The sequence below is a fragment of the Leptonychotes weddellii genome, chromosome 8 (assembly GCF_054177405.1).
Source record: "Leptonychotes weddellii isolate Sample4059 chromosome 8, ASM5417740v2, whole genome shotgun sequence".
Lineage (NCBI taxonomy): Eukaryota > Metazoa > Chordata > Mammalia > Carnivora > Phocidae > Leptonychotes > Leptonychotes weddellii.
In genome coordinates this window covers 6953776-6972894 of record NC_138376.1, presented here as the reverse complement: position 1 = coordinate 6972894, position 19119 = coordinate 6953776, and the positions used below count along the sequence as shown (strand labels likewise).

At 39.8% G+C, this 19119-nt stretch overlaps 1 long non-coding RNA gene across 3 annotated transcripts; it reads left to right on the top strand.

Annotated features, from left to right (window-relative positions):
* Positions 1 to 4524: 4524 nt before the first annotated feature.
* On the top strand, positions 4525 to 17880 carry LOC115943995 (uncharacterized). Of its 3 annotated transcripts, none has more exons than XR_004078560.2 (5): positions 4525 to 5092; positions 6032 to 6408; positions 6986 to 7089; positions 15326 to 15610; positions 17554 to 17880. It is a non-coding gene; the product is annotated as an uncharacterized LOC115943995 (long non-coding RNA). The 3 variants fall into 3 exon arrangements; XR_004078562.2 differs by having other exon boundaries at positions 4530 to 5092; positions 6234 to 6408; XR_004078561.2 differs by having other exon boundaries at positions 4530 to 5092; positions 6181 to 6408.
* The last annotated feature ends 1239 nt before the right edge of the window (positions 17881 to 19119 follow it).

Genomic DNA, 19119 nt, shown 5'->3' with positions numbered 1-19119 from the left:
GCAGGGGAAAGGGCAGGGTCTGAGAACATTCTGAACATGTACATAAGCCTTGTGTACTTAAAACGCCCCTTCATTTCTCTTACTCCACATTGACTTCGTTCTTGGGAAAACTCCTTAGACCATTGTCCTCCTTGGGGAGTCTCAGCCTGCCTCTGGACTTTTAAAGATGTTTGAATTTGCAGGGTCTGAGATCCCCTTGAGAGCCACAAAAGTCATTTCCGTATATGAGCACCAAAGAGAAGTGACTTTTCTTCATTATTTGTTCTTCTTTAAGAGAAGTTTTTAACATTGACTACTTAATGGTCTTCACACCAATATTATTGGGTCTCATCCAACAAATTCAGTGCATGCACGGTCAATTGTGAAGAACATAAGAGAAATCTAGAGAAGCCTAAAGGAAAAAAAAAAAAAAGATAAGCTTGGAATAACTTGAATAGTCTTCGCTTCTTCTTTCAAATATTATTTCTTGTTCTGGAGACACGGTGGAAAGAATGAGAGGAAAAATTTCAGAGCAGTATCTACAGTGTTCAAGGAGTAACGGCTGTGGTCGTGTTCTCTGATCTCAGTAACATCAGAAGTGGCAAGAGAAAATGTGTGTAACTAGGGCCAAAAGAAGCCTTTTTCCTTTCAATCTTCTCTGACCCTGAATTATTTATTATTCTCAGAAGAACAATACAGACTGATGTGATTGACATCACAAGAACCAAAGATTTTACTTTCATAGAAACTTTTCAAAAAGTCACAGTGAACGGACAAGCTAATCCAGCTGGACAATTTTTCTTCTCTATGATCTTTTGATGAGGCAGGCAGCTGAATGACCCCGCAAGTGAGGCGGGGTGTGGTAAGATACAGGGTGGTGACTTGCTTCCCTAGTCAAGATGGAGTTGACACGCTATCACCTTGTAGAAATGCAAGTGCTAGAAACACAGTTGGAATGTTGATGGGTAATAATTATTAAATCTGAATAATTAAACATATCTATTCTTAGGGACTATTTGACCCAATAATTATTACCCAGAAAAATTAAACGTGTGTTTGAAATCCACATTTTATCACCAGTGATGAGCCTGTCAATTCTATCCCATTAGTCAAGTTTTTGTTTTGTTTTTTACACTGTATATAGAACATCTAACAACCTGATTCATTTAAAAACAAATACAGCCCGGCCAGATCATATTTCACACTTCTCACTTCACTATGAGAAAGGAAGAAGGGAAAAGATCAACATCCGTTTCTTGGCTACATTGAAAATGCCGAACACGTCACGATCATTGTCCCCCTCAATTCTCACACCCACTTTATTGTCAGCCTTGGTTATAAGGAAACTGAAGATTTGAGAAATAAAGTCCGTTGCCCAGTTCACAGAGCTAGTCAATGAGAGAAGTGGGATTTTAACCCAGATCCGTGTGAGTCAATAGCCCAGGCTCTTCCCTCATCCTGGGGAGTCTGTTTTACTAGGAGAACTCACCAAAGTGCCAAGGAACTCACCGCATAATCCAAGAAAAGAAAAGAAAAGGAGGCAAAAAGAAAACTAAGCCACGTAATGAATAATTAATTTCAGGCTCTATGCAGAGAAGAATCCAGCAGTCCCATGGATTTTTAAAACTAAACTGATGTTGCGGTGATATTTCTTGCTTCTGACAGCTAATTCACATTGTTTCCCCAATTCCCCGGGGCTAAAAATTTTGTTATTGCCACGAGGCAACTTTCAAAGGAAAGCTGAGAACACCACCAAGCCGGGGCAGAGACAGACAGGTCACCGGGCAGAGGCAGCCCCTCAGAAATTACCAGAAGCTGGCATGATGTTGGCAACAGCTGCAACAGCATTTCTTTTACTCAATCCATCTTATTTTGACCCTCAAAATGGGGGGTGGGGGTGGGGGCGGGGGGTGGTGTTACAGGAACAATGAAAAGCATGAAGTCATTTTTAGGATTTTGCTGAATGTTCTATCAAGAAATCATAATCCAGACCTGTTATTTCAGTGTGTTATTCACGGGTTGCCTCGGTGACGTGTCAGAGATCGAGGACTAAAGTGGAGGCCCTGGACTGATAGCACGGATAACTCTCACGAAAGTACCTTGTGTGTGTTCTGTTCGGCACCATGGATTTTGCTAGGGATCAGCCCGTGATGAAGAACGTGTGTTTTTAAAATCTGAACCCCTTCAGGGACAATGTTTATGTGTACTCAGTAAAAATAAGCCCCAGAAATGTTATTTAAGATGACCCCATAGAAAGATGACCACTTACGAGGGAGAAAAAGAAAAGTTCTAGATTTCAATTTCTTTGTCTTCAATCTGGCTCTGTCAGTGTAGATCACTGTTTTCCAGCTCACCTTCATGCAATTTAGTTGCACTGACAAACATTATCTTAAAGTGAAATAGAATGGAAAATATTGCAGAATACTGTCCGCAGTAAAAGGAAGTATTGTTGTGGTCAAGTTTCACTTCACTTACGTATGTATATACCTTGTGCACCTAAGTTTGTGAGTACTGGGTCACGCTATTTCTCAGTGTGGGTCAGGATGGAATTTGAAAGTCCCTGGTCTACATGACATTGGAAGTGCCTTCTAGCTCTCAACCCACACGATTCTGCTTTTTTCTACATTGGTGATGTCCAGTCAACTTTTTGCAGCCTGCCCCTGAGTTGCCTGGAGGTTCTTCAGGAATGGTTGCTCAGGGAGACTGATGTGTCAGAGCTGGGAGCCACAGAATCCAGGTCCACTTCCTCCTCCGGCATATCCCACATTGTTAAGCAAGATATGCATTGAAGAACAAATACAGCTACCAGAAATAAAAAATAGCTCAGGACTTGTCTGGGCAAATGCCCAAGAATTTGGAGCCTGTGATCTCCCAGAAGGGATGCTGAAATGTGTTGACCTCCCACTATGGGCCAAACACATTGTATATTTTATGCATTACATGTTATCCATATTAGTTTATTTCACTTTTACAACCCTCTTCGCCAATTACTATGTCTCTCCCTGCTCTTTTTCAAGTTGGATAAAATAAGCCTTTGGAAAGTAAGTAACTTGCTCAAGGTCATGGGGTGGAACCGAGCTGGATGTGAACCGGGTCTGATTTTATTTTTTTATTTTTTATTTTTTTAAAGATTTTATTTATTTATTTGAGAAAGAGAGAATGAGAGAGAGCACATGAGAGGGGGGAGGGTCAGAGGGAGAAGCAGACTCCCCACCGAGCAGGGAGCCCGATGCGGGACTCGATCCCGGGACTCCGGGATCATGACCCGAGCCGAAGGCAGTCGCCCAACCGACTGAGTCACGCAGGTGCCCAATGAAACTTTATTTATTTATTATTTTTTTATAAAGATTTTATTTATTATTTGACAGAGAGAGAATGAGAGAGAGAGCGAGCACATGAGAGGGGGGAGGGGCAGAGGGAGAAGCAGGCTCCCTGCCAAGCAGGGAGCCAGATGCAGGACTCGATCCTGGGACTCCGGGATCATGACCTGAGCCGAAGGCAGTCGCTCAACCGACTGAGCCACTCAGGTGCCCAAGTGGGTCTGATTTAAAGCATATACACTTCTCACTGCACTGCTTTGTCTCCTCACACTGACATGGGCCCCTTCTCCCCATTGCTGAGAGAGATGCCGAATGCTTTTTGAAAATGCAATTTTCTCTGGGTTTGCTAAGGGTTTGGGAAGCTTGATTGAACCAAATATTAGTGTTGGAAAAAAAAATTTTTTAAACATGAGGAGTGGCAGAAGAAAAGGCAAGAATGCAGAGGGAATTAGAGATAGATAGTACCAGATACCAGACACATCCTTTTAGAACTTACTCTTGGAAAAACAAAGTTAAAAAAAAGGGGGGGTGGAAGATGCTGAATTTGGCTTTCACAAAGTAATGAACAGTTGGAGTGTTTCTGCAGGATTTACCCCAATGTAGCAAGTTTGGAATTTTTAAGTTTTGGGGAGGAGAGAAGAAGTGAAGTTCATGTTCATTCTCGGTTATTTTGGGAAGAGTTACCCTTTGACACCTGGGAATCTTCAACTTGAAAATCTAGATACTTGAGTCATCCCCAGAGTTTGGAGCATTCACATTCCCACATGACGTATCACGGTAGCAACGGGGCCTCTTTTGTGTGGAGGCGTTGTCCCGGCTCCCTGTTGCCCACCCTTCTTCACCGGCCCTGCACTGGCATTTCAATGAAGACAAGTTCACAGGAGACCTTCTGCAAACACTGAGCTGCTGGTTCATCCAGATTTCTGTCTGGGGCCTCCTGGAAAGCACTGTGGAGACAAGACAAACGTGCCAGGGAGCCAGGAACATCTGGAGAGTTTTGCTGAGTGGGTCACGATGCGCTCAGAGGTACGATGACCTCTTCCCATCTGCAGTGACAGGAACCTCTATTTCAAGACCGGTTCCAGAGCCCCTTCCCCGCACCCCGCCCCCCGGCCCCAACCTGCCAAGTCACATTTCTAGGCCAAAGATGAATGGTATTGCTATAGCCATGCCATGTTTTAAAGACCGTGTCCGGGCAGAAAATTGGCTTGAATAAAATATGAAGAACCTGGCTCTGATCCCCATACCCTAGTGAGGTACTTTCAGAGCCCATGGGGGGAAGGGCACAGGGGCGTGTGTTTCTCTCCAATCAAGTAACTAAATAGCAGCTGTTCCCACAGGCAAGCACTCCCAAGATAGGCTTACAACAAATCCCGACTAATCTTTGTGAAACTGTGCTCTAAATGATTGGTGTTAACAAGCATTTACGAAGACAGTTGCATTATTTTCTCTCCTCGAAACTTCTCAGCCCAGCCAACCCCTCCTGCCCTTCTCCTTATTTTGTCATTCCACTGCAGCATCTTTTTTCACTGTGTAAAGAAAGAAATGCCAGGAATCTGCACAAAGATGTGGCTGTTAGGGAAAACACACACACACACACACACACACACACAACTGTTAATTCCTATTCCGGGCTTGGACGGTAGACTCTCGTCTATGCAGTACAAATCAGGAAGTGAATTTAGTCCGCAGGGGTTTTGTAGGAAGACCGGACCCTCGAATCTATCATTTCTCAGGGCTCAGGAGGTGAGAGAAGGAACCACAGAGGTCCAACTCAAGGTCTCATTTTGCCTGTAAGTATTTCTCTTTTTTTTTTTTCTGCCAGAGGCCTTTTAATTCCAATAGTGCCAACTTCCCTACAGCCTTCCCGCTGTTACCCAATTCTGCATTCGGCATCGCTTGGCCCCAGCTTCCAGCGTCACTTTTGTGAGCTGAGAAAGCGTTAGATGCAGGCAGGGACAAATGACCAGTTGACAAATAAAGAGGTGCCAGTCCCAGACAGTATCGGAGAGATGTCGGGGCATTGGGGTGGTGTTTTCATCTTGCCTCTGGAACGTTTGCCATTTTGGGGGGTGGCAGCATGGTGGCTGGAAAAGAGGAAGGGACAGCAGTTGGAGGAGTACAAGAGAGAAGAGTGAAGCTTTGGTCATCTAGATGAGGTAGAACAGGCTGGGCCGAGTCTGGAACTGGAGCCTGGAGAGGTTGGACACGTGGCCGCGTGGGCAAAGACCTCACTCTCTTTCACTGTATCCTCCATGGAGACACGCCAATGCCCCTAACTCTCCACCTGGTGCTCTTGTGTTCCTTTCCTCTTCTCCCCACACAAATAAAAAAAAACAACCAGCCCGGTTTCTGGGTCCTGACAGGAAATAGGGAATACAAGTCAGAAAAGATTGTAGTATAAAAAGAGCAGCAGGGCGAGGTGACCCCGTGAGCTGGCGTTCGGCTGTGCCCTTGTAACCCGGCTGCTTGGTGAGCTCCCAAGTACTGGGAGAACTTTTGTCCAAAATGCCTTTTCTCCCAGGCAGTTGGACAATGTACCTATAAATGAGGTTGCTTCCGTGAAGAGAAATAGGAATACTAAAATGGTTCAAGGTGATCAGACAACAAAAAATAGATGTTATGATTTTTATCTCTTAGTTTCAGGGTAAGTGTTAAGTAGAATGTAAACCTGGGCAGCTCCTCTCATTGATTTTTCCTACCGAGTGAATCTCTTTCATCCATTCCTTCAGGTTTGCTTCATTTCTTTTGAGTCCCCTTTGTGCCCATGCAAACACTTGTCTGCTTTTCACAAATTCTCGGGCATGTCTCCCTAGCTGAAGTTCTTGATTTGAGAATGACCGGATGGCTCTATTCACAAATTATACAACTTTTCTGAAAGGTTCAAGTACAAGGCTTCAACCAATCCCTTTTCACTTTGAAATTTCTGCCGAGGCATCACACATCAGGAGCGAAGACTGACAGCAAGAGACAGACACAAGAATATGTCTATAAGGCATAAAACCTGGTGACTAATGCATCATTCCTTAGAAATAAGTATTCTGGTCAGTGAAGATGTCTGTCAGAAAAGTTGCTTTGCAAACTGTATGAGAAGAAAGCCATCACAAATGTGAGTTTTTCATTTCTTACTTGTTGACAGTGTAGACGCAGACTTAGAAATATAAAAATTAGAGAGACGGGGCGGAAATAAGGGATAAAAGAAATTCACTGATCGTTTCCTGGGATCTGGAACAAAGTGAGTTTTTTGTGGTTTTGGTGAGTAGGAAATTATGTGTTTTATATACATATTTCTTAATTAGGTTTTGACAAAAGGAACAAAATACATGACATAAAAAACTAAGACCACTTCTTCTTTTAAAGTGAAAATTAGGTTTCCAGATTCATTTTTGTTCTTTTTCCTGTGATTTCCGCTTTGTCTTTCCTTCCTCTTTCCTCAAGTAGCAAAATCCTGGAGTTCAGCATACCCATTCGGACCTAGTTGTCACTTAGCCCTGTCTTTCCTGACATGCCCTCCCAATGGAAGGTAAACCCCAGCTCTGTTTTTGCCAAGTTCTGCCCTCAGTCCAGCCTCAATTAAAATGTGCAGGAATCGATTCTGAGCCCAGATAATGATGTGTGTGCAAGATTTGTCTACCATCTCCCTTCCCTTTGCTCCTAATTCCTTCTTCCCATTTTCTTCTCATTAGCCCTGCACTCTGACCACAGATGAAGAAAGCGACAATAAAAACTGTTCAGTGTTTTGGTAGAAGGATCAACTGTATTTGAAATCAAAAGGAGCGTCTGAAACAAGGTTTGAGATGATCTGTGGCTTTTGCATATTCGTAATTGAGAGTTAGCTGTATGTCCTCATAACCACTAGCTGGGCAAAGACGTAAGAACTGACTCTGTGAGGAGGCGCCTGGGTGGCTCAGTCGTTGGGCGTCTGCCTTCGGCTCAGGTCATGATCCCAGGGTCCTGGGATTGAGCCCCGCATCGGGCTCCCAGCTCTGCGGGAAGCCTGCTTCTCCCTCTCCCGCTCCCCCTGCTTGTGTTCCTGCTCTAACTATCTCTCACTCTCTGTCAAATAAATAAAATCTTTAAAAAAAAAAAAAAAAAAAGAACTGACTCTGTGAGCTGCAACATCTAATTTAATTCTGGGCATACTCCAAAAAAGGTCACTGTGTAAAGAGATAAACCAGGGTCTTCTGTGTTCCCCGTTCTCCCCACCCACCTCTAATGAAAGGGTAGCCGCTCCATGTAAATTTTTAAAAGCAAATTTGAATGTTCTGCCTCACTAACAAGAACCCAGACGATCAAATACAGACATTACTCACACATTATCAGCACTGCCGGAAGTACAAACACATCATTTTCTATCGCAAGCGGAGCAAGAAACAGCTATTTTTGTGGGTCTGCGGAGTGACAGGATCATGTACAAAAGGAGAGTAAAAATTACACCAGAGTGAGAATCGTATTACACACATGAAAAAGACAACCGAACGGTCTGTGCACAAGTGATAGATACAGAATGGAGTTCATGGGAGCCCTTGACTGCAACCATGTGTTCTAGAACTTTGCACTGGAGATGCATTGTTAAGGAAGAAATCTTTTGTTGTTGATGTCATGGTAGTGATATCTGTTTGTTCGTGTTGGTTTTCTGTAGTATTTTAGGGTAATGGTAGTTGGGCTTTGTCAAGAAGCATAGCTGAATGACAAGTAATGGTGATCACTTTTCCAGGAGTTAATCCATCTCTCATAAAAGCAAAAGCGGAATTTTATATACTGCTTTCTTGGTATGGTCCCCGTTCATTATGGTATTTGAAAAAGTCAGAGAACTCCATGGGACTGTAATTAAGGTTCAGTGAAATACTCAACATCAAAAAAAAATAGAATAGAAATATAAATCAATAAAATAAGAACTATGACAGGCATATATTAGATGCTTTGTGAACGTTAGCTGTAAAGGATACTGTATTTCCAAAGCCTGATGTTTCTTGCAATGTGGAATGTTCTTTCCCCATTATCCTTCTTCAATGAGGTTGGGATGTGCAAGAGGCTCAGCCCCTTTTAATTTCGGTCTCTGTCTCTGTTTCTCCCTGTCTCTGTCTTGCTCTTTCCCTTTAGCTTCCTCTATACAAAATGCAAAGAGTAAAATGGAAAAAAAAAATTTACTGCTTAGAGAAGAACAATTTATTGAGATTCTTGTCTGAGAAAAATACACCTACTCTTTGTTTGTTTGTTCGACTTACTTGATTGTTAATTGGTTGGCAAAATAGAAAAAGAAAAAAGTAAGGGCGGAGGAGAGCAAAAGTAGAAAATGAACTCCCAAGCCATTTGCGTGGGCAAGCCTATGGCTTAAAATAATCAACAACTTAGCCCTTAAAGTAAAATGAACTTAGCTTCAGACACTGTAATGTCCACTGTTTCCTCAGTTTGCTTATGGCAGTAACACTGTGCTTAATATTACTGGAGGTAACACATATTTATCTTATCTAGTATCACTTTCTAATCAGGGGTGCCTGGATATTAATGACAAAGCAAAGTATCCGGGATCTTTCTGCTATACCCATCTTTTTTTTTTTTTTAAAGATTTATTTATTTTAGTGGGGAGAGGAGCAGAAGGAGAGAGAGTCTTAAATAGACTTCGCACTGAGTGCAGAGCCCAACACAGGACTGGATCTCACAACCTTGAGATCACGACGTGAGCTGAAACCAAGAGTTGGAGGCTTAACCAACTGCGCCATTCAGACACCCCTCCACCTATCTTTACTAACAACACTGATCTGGCAGAAAGGAACCATTGTAATATGGTAGGAGATTATATTCGGGTTTAGATATGTGTATGTGCATAATTTACAGGTATATGCACACACATACCCACAGATATCTACAGATATCTACATACACCCACACAGCAAGAGAAAGTTATACCAAAAGTGCAGTTAGTGCTCCTTTTAAAAAATTTAATACTTATCCCTGATCTCACAGTTCATGTTTTTGACGATCATAGCCAAGCATGCAAATACCGTCCAAACAAGATATAGAACATCTTCATCCCTGGACAAAGCACTCTGGACTCTCTTTCCAAATTCGCACTCTCCAGAGGCAACTACTTTCTAAGTTCTATCACTAAGGATGAGTTTTCCCTGTCCTTGGAATTCAGACAAATGGAATAATACAGTATGTTTTCTTTTGCATCTGTCTGCTTTCACTCAATATAATATTTTTTAGATCATTTCATGTTAGTGAGTTTATCACAATTTGTTCCTCTTTTTTGGTATACGAATAATCCACAAATTGTTTATCAGTGCTCCTGTTGATGAATATATGGTTTGTTTTTCTTTTCTAGCTATTAAGAATAAAGCTATTACCAATATTTTACAAAAGATGTTGTGTGGACATAATGTTTTTAGTTCTTTTGGATAAAGACCCAGGAGTGGAATTATTGAATTAATGACAAGTTTGTGTCTAGCTTCATAAGAAACTACCAAACTGTTTCCCAATATGATTGGACCACTCCTACCAGAAAAGTATTGGATATCTTTGCAAATATTTGGCATCATATCACTAGTCTTTTTTTTTTTTTTTTTTTTTGCCGGTACGATGGATGTAAAATAGTACTTCATTATAGATTTAATTTGCTTTTCCCTTGTGACTAATGATGTTAAGTTTTTATTAATGTGTTTATTGGTCTTTTTGGAGAAGTGTATGTGCAAGTCTTTTAACCATTTTATATGGTTTGCCTTTTGTTGTTGTTTTGTAGGAATTCTTTATATATTTGAGGTAAAACTCTTTGTGATATATACACATTACAAGTATGTCATTTCTCCATGCTTCCGATGCATGGAGGCTTGCATTTTCTTGTTTAATGTGATAAGAAGAATGGTTTACTTTAGATGAAATCCAATTTATCAATTTTTTTGGTATTTTATCTAAGAAATATTTGCCCATCTCAGTCACAAAAATATTCTGTTTTCTGCTGAAAGGCTGGATGATCAAAATTTAGTTGTCTATATATGGATGAATCTATTGCTGAACTCTCTATTTTGTTACATTGATCCATCTTTCTCTCTCAATACCAATACCACACTGCCTTGATTACTACAGCTTAATATAAGTTTTCAAGTTGTGTAATGTTAATCCTCTAAATTTATTCTTTTTCAAAGGTATTTTGATTATTCTAGATACTTTGGGTTCCGTATGAATTATAGAATCAATTTGTCAATGGCAACTTCTAAGGAAAAAATAAGTCCTGGGATTCTATTAGTGCTGCACTTATACTATAGATCAATTTAAAGAGAATTGACAGCTTATAAAATACTGAGACTCTGAGAGTTGCTGGAGGGGAAGCGGGTGGGGGGATGGGGTAATTCGGTGATGGACATTAAGGAACGCACCTGATGTAATGAGCACTGGGTGTTATATAAGACTGATGAATCACTGACCTCTACCTCTGAAACTAATAATACATTATATATTAATTAATTTAATTTAAATAAAAAAATTAAATTAAATTAAATTAAAATACTGAGACTTCCAACCCATCTTTCCACCTATTTAGGTCCTCTTTAATTTTTCTCCTGTGGTTTTTACTATACAAATCTTGCAAATCTTAAGTCAAATCTACCCCTTCATGTTTTTGATGTTACTGTAAGTGGCATTGTTTTTCTCATTTCAGTTTCCAATGGTTCCCTGATAGTATATAAAAATATGATTGATTTTTATACATAGATCTGACATCGTGCAAGGTTGCTAAATTCACTTATTATTCTAGTGGCTTCATATAGATTCCATTGGGTTTTCTACAATCAAGTCATCTGTGAATAAAGAGTTTTACTTTGACTTTTCCTTTGTATTTATTTTTCCTGCCTAATTGCCTTGGCTAGATGCTCCAGTACAATGTTGAGTAGAAATAGTAAACATTCTTGTCTGTTTCTGATCTTAGGGGAAATGCATTCAGTCTTTCACCATTAAGTATCATGTTAGTTGTATGTTTTTCTTAGATGCTCTTTCTCAGGTTGAGGGGGTTCCCTTCTATTCCGAGTTTGTTGAGGGTTTATATGAAAAATGAATGTTGTATTTTATCCAATGTTTTTTCTGTGTTTATTGAAATCATATGGTTTTCTTTTACAGTTTGTTGTTATGGTCAAATACATTCAGTAATTGGTTTTTAAATGTTAAAGCAACCTTGCATTCTGGGGTAAACGTCACTTGGTCGTGATGTACTATTATCCTTTTTATATATTGTTGAATTTGATTTGGTAAAATTTGTTTAGAAATTTCATATCTAGGTTTATGAGAAATAATGGTCTGTAGCTTTCTTTCCTTGTAATGTGTTTGCCTGGCTTTGGTAGCAGAGTCATTAGTTTATATACTTTCTTCTTTTTAGTAATAGACATTTAATGTAAATTTGCCTTTACATGCTGCATTAGCCATATCTCACAGATTCTAATAAGATTCCTTAAATTACTTTTAATAATTGCAATATGTCCTCAGACTTATGCAGTCTTGATTAAATGATTTCAGTTTTTTGTGCTTTTCGGTGGTTTTGAATAATTTTTGATGGATTATAATTCACTTGCTTTTATTTTTTTGTAGAGATTTGTTGGTATTATTTTTATAATTTTTACCAGCTTTCTTTTAAAATCATTTTGAAATTATTCTTTATCTAAATATTAACAGCAAGAATAAAATCTATAATTTAACACACTACTTCAAGGAATTTAACACACTTTTAGCTCCCATGTTTCCATTTTATAGTGTTTGGATGCATTATTTAAGATTTTAAATGTTATTTTTATGTACATAAAATACATACAAAATTTGTATGTACATGCATATTCTTTCAATAATTTTTTTGACATTTGGATTTATCATATTTACAAAACATTTACAAAATTATTTAGACTTACCTTCACCCTTAATTGGCTCAAATAAATTCTTTAACACAATGATTTGCTCATTTTAAGTTTTCTCTTTGGAATCATTTCTCAGGTAACCAGAGTAAGCCTTTAAATAATTTATTTCTAAAAACCTTACTAAGGTACACATTTTAAGGCCTTGTTTCTGTAACAAAACAAAACAAAAGATATCTACATACTCTGTTGCCATTGCAAGAAAAACAACTGGCTTTTAAATTATTTAACCAAAACCTTTTCCCTGAAACTCTGTAGATTGTCTAGAGAAATTCTTCATTGTGTTCTTATTACTCTGAATCGTAGATGTTTTAGAAGAGATCTATGAAGTCAGCCATGTTTAGAATTTTTTTTTTTTAGATAACCTATATACCTTTCTATCAGAATACATGTAAAATTTTTTCTCTTGATTTCTTTTATTTCAAAATTTTGCTGAGATAAGTTTTAGTTTGGGTCCTTTTTTTTTTTTTTTTGAGAAAGTGCATGAGTGGGGGAGGGAGGTGCAGAGGGAGAAAGAGAGAGAGAATCTTAAGCAGGCTCCATACCCAGTGTTGAGCCCAACGCAGGGCTCAATCTCATGACCCTGAGCTCATGATCTGAGCTGAAATCAAGAGTCAGATGCTTAACCAACTGAGCCCTAGTTTGGTTCCTTTTTAATTAACTTTGTTTGAAATGTAAGGAACCATTTTGATTTGAAGACATGGGCCATTTTTCCCCAAAGTGTCTTCTTTGATTAAATCATTGATTATTGTACCTATTCCTTTTTACCTTCCCTTTTTCAGGAAAATCAATATTCTGTAAGTATGTTACAAGCTCTTATTCCACAAGTCTAACATCTTCTTTATAACCCTCTTATTAACTACATTCTTGGAGGGCTTCTCTGGTTTGTCCTCTAGATCAGAGAATTCAATCTTCCCGAGTATTCATTTGGTTCCTTACCCTCTTTGACAAAGATTTCGTTTCTGCCATTGTATGCATTGTGTCCTTGCAACCCATTACCATCTTACTGAACTCCTTTTCCACGACATTGCCTTCTGTTCAGTTCTTTGGCAATCCTCACAACTCTTTCATGTGCCATTGTATGTTCTGTTGAGCTCATCCAGGGGTTATCTGAAACTACTCTGGCTTCTCTAGGAAACTACATAAAATATATGCCATTGTTTTAAATCTTTTAATGATATTTTCTTTTTCTTTATTTGCCTTTTTAAAAAATATACCAACCATTCTGTAATGAAGATATTTCTAGCCAGAAATAACATTTTCAATAGAAATGGTTTGCAAGTTTCTCTTGACCTCATTCAGTGTTGTCTTGGGTATTTGTAGACTCTTTTTTCTTATTTTGAACCCGGAAAACATATTCTTGGTCACTCATCCTCATAAAAGGTCCAGAACCTAGTAAGCATTGAAGGCATGTTATTCTGCTTAAAATTATTTGGAATTAAATCTGTCTCTATCATTTCTTTCACACTCTGAACCTACTGAGTACATTGCAAAAAATAAACAAACAAAAAAACCAAATGTGCCAAATTTTCAGCTCTCAGTGCACTTCTTGTCTCTACCCTAAGCAACTACGGGTCTACTTCTTGGAATTATACTTCTCAGGACACAATATACTACAGCTAATCTTATTTCCCATCCACCCAGTTGCTACTCCCTTTGATTTGTTCTCTGGGAGTTTCATTTCAAAGTAGATATATAAGAGGAGGTGCCAGTGGGGTGAGGGAACAAGTATGAGTACTCAGATTGCCTCAAGTACAGTGCCCACAAAGCAAGCAACTCGATTTTAGTTGGTACACAATGAAAGGCTCTGAATCAGTAGCCTCCCTTTTTTAGGCTGGCAGTTTTTCTTGGTTTCTGGAGAAAAGATGAGTTCATTGCATTCTTTGTTAAGCTCCATAGTTATTTTAGTAGTGGGATTTACTCTTGAATTTGGCAAAAGTGGACTGACAGGTTCTGGCATTTACTTACTGTTTTCATTTTTTTCCCTGATATCGTTATGGGGATTTCAGGGAAAAAATCAGAGATACTATATTAGGGACAGTTTGTCAGGCAACACTTTAAACTAGAAAGCCATTGGAGTCCTTCTCTTTGCCATTCGAATCCCCCATTCACTCATTTCAAACTAATCTGTCAGCAACCACCTACATATTTGACTTTGTGACCCTGCCTTACTCGTCTCCTCAGTGGTAAGTATGATTAATCACTCTTTCTAAATGAGCCAGCCTCTGATCCTTTATAATCCAACTCAGCACTGCAGAAGTTATAGAGAAAATACTTCCTTCAGGGGCACCTGGGTGGCTCAGTTGGTTAACGGTCCCACTCTTGATTTCAGCTCAGGTCATGATCTCAGGGTCGTGGGATCGAGGCCCATGTCATCAGGCTCCACGCTCAGTGCAGAGTCTGCTTGAGATTCTCTCTCTCCCTCTCCCTTTGCCCCTTCCTCTTTCCCCTGCATACTCTCTCTCTCTCTCAAATAAATAAATAAAATCTAAAAAAAAAACATACTTCCTTTAAAACCATCTCACTAAAGTCAGAGAAAAAGAAGACTCATTTTGCAGCATTTGAGTAGGGTAAAATAGTATGTTTTCTCCATTTCCTTCTCATTGTTTTTACAGACATGAAAAATATTTCAACATTACCAGTAGAGACCATTTGCCATTGTGATGAGTTATAGGAGGAAGTAGCATGGGGGACTCAAAGGGACATTGCATTAGGATTCTTCAAGTTTAGGTTTTATTCCTGATTCTGTGAGTTTTGTTACCTAGATCAGGTCTCTTTACCGCACCGGATCTCAGTTTCTCCATCTGTAAAATCAATACTCCTTTCAACTCTCTCATTCTACAATGAAAGGAAAATATCACACACACTTTCATGGAGTGAAAGCCACTGAGAAGATATAGCAGGTTATCCAGTTATGTCACATTTTTCCAAACGTCATAGTTTATACAATCCCCAACTCTGAGATCAACCCTTTTCTTAATCTGGTAGCATTTCCTTGAGTTCAGAAGCTCAACACTGAATTCACCTAAGTTCATTTTGTCCCCTATAATGTGATTCTGGCTATGAGATTCTTTTCTTGACCATTTGGACCAAGCACTGCCTTGATTCATTCTTTTCTGTTTCTGTATCTAGAATCAGCTTCATGGACATTCAAGTAGTGCGATTACTTGGTGTCCCACACTTGCTTTAATGCTCTGCTGTGAGAGTCTTGAAATTCTTCATGGTTTTAGCTTTGAACTTGTATTTTGTATGTGAAGGCCCTTGGGACAATGGAACATGTGTATGAACAGAGGATATATGCCTGTCTACCTTCCTTGCCTATCTATTCACATATAGCATCAATGATGCCCACTAAGCTCAGAATCCTGGTGGATCCATGATGCATGGAAGCTCAGCAGGATCCAGAGTAAATACAAGGTAAACATGCTGTATCTACAACTGAGTAAGGTGAAGGTGGGGATCACAAAGAGCACCAAGAAACAATGCTTTCTGTCCAAACCAGAACTTGCTTCCAACACAGAAAAAAGGCAATGGCATTCTAAGAAACAAATGAATAAGGAACTCTATTGTGTCCTTTCCTACTTGTGGTACTTGCTTGCATTTGTCACTCACTTATGCTAAAAAATAATGACATTGAAGAAAGGGGAAAGTCAGGGCAACCCATAATCCAGTCTTTCTTTCTTTCTTTTTTTTCTCAATCATTCCTTACTCACCAGTAAATGAAAGATTTGATAGAATATGTGCATATCAAGAAGTGAAAAATAGTTGCATTGTTTTTGTGCAGTGTTTCCACTGCTTTGGTGAGAACAAAATAGATATGCATGGTTGCGCTATGAAATATGTCATTTTGGCAATTCTGCATAGAAGTAAGTGCTCTCATATTTGCATTTTAAACGGACATTGCACAATTTTTAGATGGCAAAATTCATGCTAATAACTTAAAATTTTTCTTTTTCTTCACTTAGAATGATATTAAATAAACACTATAATAAGTTGGAAAGATCATGGAAGAAAGGAAAAAGCTTTATATTATGGTATATCAATGACACTTATTTCCTACTTACTAAAGAAGGGGCTCCGCATTTTCATTTTTCACCAGGCTTATAGATTCTAAAGCCTGTACTGCCCATATCTCCGTGGTCTCCCTCACCTTTTATCCTCGTTGATCTAGGAGGAGCCCTGTTTTGATCTTATGAACCTCCAAAGGAACCAGAACTGTCAGTCCTGGTCGTCAGCTCCTCCTAATCTCCTGGGTGATGTCCCTGACCACCTGGCCCTCTGACTCTCTCGGACCATTGCAACATGCTCCTCAGCTTCCCAGTCATCCCATTTTAGCTTCCAGGGTTATGAGGTATCACTTCCCTCCACAATAGGGTGTGCTTTGTCACCAGCTCCTGGTCTGTGTCACGGTCAGCCCTCAATTACTTGGGCTCAAATATTTATGTGGTCAGGGACACACAGTAGAAAAGCCTCCATTGTTTGCAGCTGCTTTTACTGATTTTATATCATATGAAAGACAAAGTAACCAAAAGCAAATTCAGATGCTATTGGTTTCAGGTACAACCCCAGAAATTCCAACTTTTCAATACATAGGTCATGACATCTCATCAAGTTAGTGACTGAGACAACTGTCGAACACCTAACATGCAATCCCCCGGGGTACGGATGAACGCACTGATACCCTGGGAGGATTCTGGACCAGCTTGTTATCACACAACTAGTTGGTAACAGAACTGGAACTAGGATCAGAATTTTTTAACTCATAATATTTTATCCAATACAGGTGAGGTTACTGATAGGGGTCATAATATAAAAAAGGTTCAATCCCAGGTATCTAGAAGAGGTGAGAGAGAAAGGCATCACTGTCATTTTAGAGCCCTTGCATGTGAGACAAGCACAACCATCTCTACAAGATCTGGTCATGTGTTACTCCTTCCGCTGTCTCTTCAATCCTCACCATCATCCAAATAATAGTTGAACACTGGCAGCATCAGCATCACCGGGAGCCAGGTGGAAGTGAAAATCCTCAGGTCCCACCTCCAACCTGCAGAATCCGAATCTGCCTTTCAACGGGACCCCAAGGTGGTTTAAATGTGCTTTAAAGTTTGAGGAGCATCAACCTCAATTTAAAATGCTTTTTAAACGAAGAGAGAGAGAGAGCGAGTGAAAGAGAGAGAAAGAAAGAGAGAGAGAGAAAGAAAGAAAGAAAAAGAAAAAAGAAAAAGGGGAAGAAGGGGATAAAAGCCACTAAAAATCTCTCATTCTATTCCTGTCTAATACGAAAGGCCTGGGACTTAGTTTCATTGTTTCCTTTATTCATTTTTCTTCTTCTTCTTCGTTTTGTTTTTTTTTTCCCCAAGGCTTTTTGTTGCTATTACACCCAGGAGCTACATGACACAGAAAGCTTGGCAGCTTTCCCACAATCCTCAGCATGTGGGAATATCAAGGAACAGAGTGTGAGCCCCTGCCAACTGGTGGTTCCGTGTAAATGTCTCTGTTAACAACCAGCACTGCTCCTAGCAGCCAGCCGAGCAAAGCGGCAAATCTGTTCCTCTCTCCGGTGTGGAAAACACCACCGAAAAAGTCACCTAATTACTTGATTAAGATGTATCAATCCCGGAAATTGTTGATCTAGAACATTGAGTCGCTGACATTTGATTCATTCTTGATTAAACAAAAAAGTTTCAAACCTGACTCTTACGTGTTGTTTCCAAGTACTGTGTGCCTTGCGGAGGACAATAACAGTGGAAGCTTTTTTGCGGGGTGGGGGGAGCGTGGAGAAGAAAAAAACAGTGTGGGGCCAGAGCCAGATCCTTTTTGTCTGTCTCATACGGTCCTTCAATAGGTCTCTGTGGCAATAATCGGAAAAGATGGATGACCCTGGAAAGATCATGATTCTATAAATCTCTGACAATAGTTGGGAAAATCATTATTTTTGTAAGTATCCTCATTCTATTTTGAAAAACACTGAGAATATTCTCCCATATTTAAGATACAAAGACCCCATCACACCTCTGCCTTATTTAAATGCATCATTGAAGATTTCTACCTATACAATCTCACACCCAAATTCCTTTTAATTTTTCCATCCCCTTCAAATACAGTATGTCTGGCTCAGTCGTTACCCACCTGGGGCGGGGTTGGATGCAGTTTAGTGACAAGCTGCTTCTTGTGGTCATGATGTCACACCATCACTTTAAGAACAGCAGGTGGCCCACCTTCAGGGATCACCAGCACCGAAGAGACTTCTTCCAGAAGATTCAGGACTTTCTTTGAAAGCTAGACTGAGGAGAAAGAAGAATAAGATAACACTTCCCAGAAGCCATATCATGGCTAGCTATTTCAAAGATGCACGTTCTATTTTTAATTAAAATAAATCGGTCCCACTTTCCTCCTAGAAACACCTTCCTTGTTTTAAAAAGAATGGAAATTTGCTTTTATTATCGACTTCCTGCTGATGTACAAATAGGGTCATTTACCATAATTCCGTGTGTCCTCCTTCGTGTTACCACTTGGTCGTTGTCACATAGACAGAAACACAGGGACGAGTATGCAGAATAACCCCAGCCTTCTGGCTAGTTTCCAAGCATGATGAAATGACCCAGGTAGCAAGCCAGTATCATCTGTGGCTTTGTGTACTTCCAGAAAGTAGCCCTGCTCGGCCCAGGGCTAAAGCACTGCATCCAAACCCTTCCGATGATCTCGGGCTTTAAAGATAACTGAGTTTGCCTGTTTGGTGTTATCACCATCTAAGAATCAGGATCCCGTAGCGCAAAAGAGGCTTTAGTGCAACGACGTGGATGGAACTGGAGGGTGTTATGCTGAGCGAAGTAAGTCAATCAGAGAAAGACATGTATCAGATGACCTCACTGATATGAGGAATTCTTAATCGCAGGAAACAAACTGAGGGTTGCTGGAGTGGTGGG